The sequence below is a fragment of the Palaemon carinicauda genome, chromosome 2 (genome assembly GCF_036898095.1).
Source record: "Palaemon carinicauda isolate YSFRI2023 chromosome 2, ASM3689809v2, whole genome shotgun sequence".
Taxonomy (NCBI): Eukaryota; Metazoa; Arthropoda; class Malacostraca; order Decapoda; family Palaemonidae; genus Palaemon; species Palaemon carinicauda.
This window is the reverse complement of record NC_090726.1, coordinates 153,827,485-153,829,984: the sequence shown is the minus strand read 5'-3', so window position 1 is coordinate 153,829,984 and position 2,500 is coordinate 153,827,485. Positions and strand designations below refer to the sequence as shown.

Here is a 2,500-nt window from a genome sequence, read left to right as displayed (position 1 = left end):
CTGCTAAAGAAGGTGATGAATGCAAGAGTTGATGGGAGAAGTACAAGAGGAAGGCCAAGGTTTGGGTGGATGGATGGTGTGAAGAAAGCTCTGGGTGATAGGAGGATAGATGTGAGAGAGGCAAGAGAGCGTGCTAGAAATAGGAATGAATGGCGAGCGATTGTGACGCAGTTCCGGTAGGCCCTGCTGCTTCCTCCGGTGCCTTAGATGACCGCGGAGGTAGCAGCAGTAGGGGACTCAGCAGTATGAAGCTTCATCTGTGGTGGAAATGTGGGAGGTTGGGCTGTGGCACCCTAGCAGTACCAGCTGAACTCGGCTGAGTCCCTGGTTAGGCTGGAGGAACGTAGAGAGTAGAGGTCCCCTTTTTGTTTTGTTTCTTGTTGTTGTCGGCTACCCCCCAAAATTGGGGGAAGTGCCTTTGGTATATGTATGTATGATGATATATATATATATCTATATGTATATATACATGTGTGTATATATGTATATATGTATATATATATGTATGTATATATATATATATATATATATATATATTTATATATATGTATATATGTATATATATACATATATTATTATTATTATTATTATTATTATTATTATTATTACTACTCGCTAAGCTACAACCCAAGTTGGAAAAGCAGGATGATATAAAGCCATGGCCCCCAACAGGGAAAATAACTCAGTGAGGAAAGGATATAAAGAAAAATGAAATATTTCCAGAAAAGCAAAAACATTAAAATAAATATTTCCTATATAAACTATAAAAAACTCTTGACAAAACAAGAGGAAGAGAAATTAGATAGAATAGTGTGTCCGAGTGTACCCTCAAGCAGGAGAACCCTAACCAAAGACAGTGGAAGACCATGGTACAGAGGCTATGGCATTACCCAAGACTAGAGAAGAACGATTTGATTTTGGAGTGTCCTTCTCCTAGATGAGCTGCTTACCATAGCTAAAGAGTCTCTTCTACCCTTACTAAGAGGAAAGTAGCCACTGAACAATTACAGTGCAGTAGTTAACCCCTTGGGTGAAGAAGAATTGTTTGGTAATCTCAGTGTTGTCAGGTGTATGAGGACAGAGGAGAGTATGTAACGAATAGGCCCGACTAATTGGTGTGTGTGTAGGCAAATGGAAAGTGAACCGTAACCAGAGATAGGAATCCAATTCAATACTGTCTGGCCAGAGGTTATAGTTTTGATCATGTTTGTCCGATTTAGCAGGATTACATGGAATGAATGAAGGGCCTTTCTATGCTAGTCTATACCCACAAATTTCCTTAGTTCGTCAAGCCATCATCTTCTCTTCCTTCCCCTGTTTCCTTTGCAATCTCTGGGGACCCATTCTCTTATTCTTAATGTCCATCTATTATTTGTAAAAACGCAGACATACACACACACACACACACACACATATATATATATATATATAATTTATGTATATATATATAATTTATGTATATATATATATATATATATATATAATTTATATATATATATATATATATAATATATATATATGTATATATATATATATATATATATATATATATATATATATAAATTTATATATATATATATATAATATATATATATATAATATATATATATATATATATATATATATATATATATATATATATATATATATATATATTATTGTCTCGTATGCCAAGGTACATCACTTTATTGAAAATTTAATCGACGTCCTTCTTTATTCCATTGCAGTGTGGGCAACAGTTTCATGGCACATAAGTAGATCTATGATCTCACACTGGAGGTATGCAGCGTTGCTCAAGGTAAGTAGAATTCTGCTTTGCAGCAATTTTACTGATAAGACTTAATGGTGGAAAAGTCTTTAAACGAACGATTGTCTTTTTCTGTTGCTTCCCAATTGGGTGCTTTTGATCTCATGATATCGTATCATCTTGATGAACACTAAATCTAGCTGTGTATTCTTTTATAACTGGAAATTGTATTTCGTAATTCCCTCCCCTCTTCTTTTCTCTTATTAAAGTAATTCCGCTTGTTCAGAGTTCGTGTACTACAGGGGAGTAATCACTAGGTGTGTGAGTTGTATTTATATATATTTTTGTTATTAATGGAGGCATCCATAAAAGGAATCTCTTTTAAGATCACGAACTCCTTTAGAGGTTGGAAGTAACTTGTAACTTTGGAATGATGTATAAAATCGGTTTATGATTGATGTTAATTTTTATGATGTTTTTATTCTTTTTCTTCCGGTATTTATCGATTATCATAAGAGATTTTATTCGCATCTAGGTAAATAATTAATTACTTACCAACTTTAGTTACGGTACGTGTAGAGTAGTCTTTTGGGGGTAAATAGTATTCCATTGTAGAAAAAAGCTATTTTATATCGAGTCTAGATAAATAATTATTTACCAAAATGAATTAATGTGCATATCATATTAGTAATTTGGCGGTAAATAATATTCCAATATCAAAACATTTGATATATAAATAAATGAAGAATAATT

General features: G+C 33.3%; 1 long non-coding RNA gene across 2 annotated transcripts in view; it reads left to right on the top strand.

Moving 5' to 3' along the window:
• LOC137622254 (uncharacterized) overlaps window positions 1-2,500 on the top strand; it is an 848,023-nt gene that overhangs the window by 218,056 nt on the left and 627,467 nt on the right. For both annotated transcript variants that reach the window (XR_011040391.1, XR_011040390.1), the window contains exon 2: window positions 1,728-1,798. This is a non-coding gene — a long non-coding RNA (uncharacterized lncRNA). The remainder of the gene's footprint in view (window positions 1-1,727; window positions 1,799-2,500) is intronic.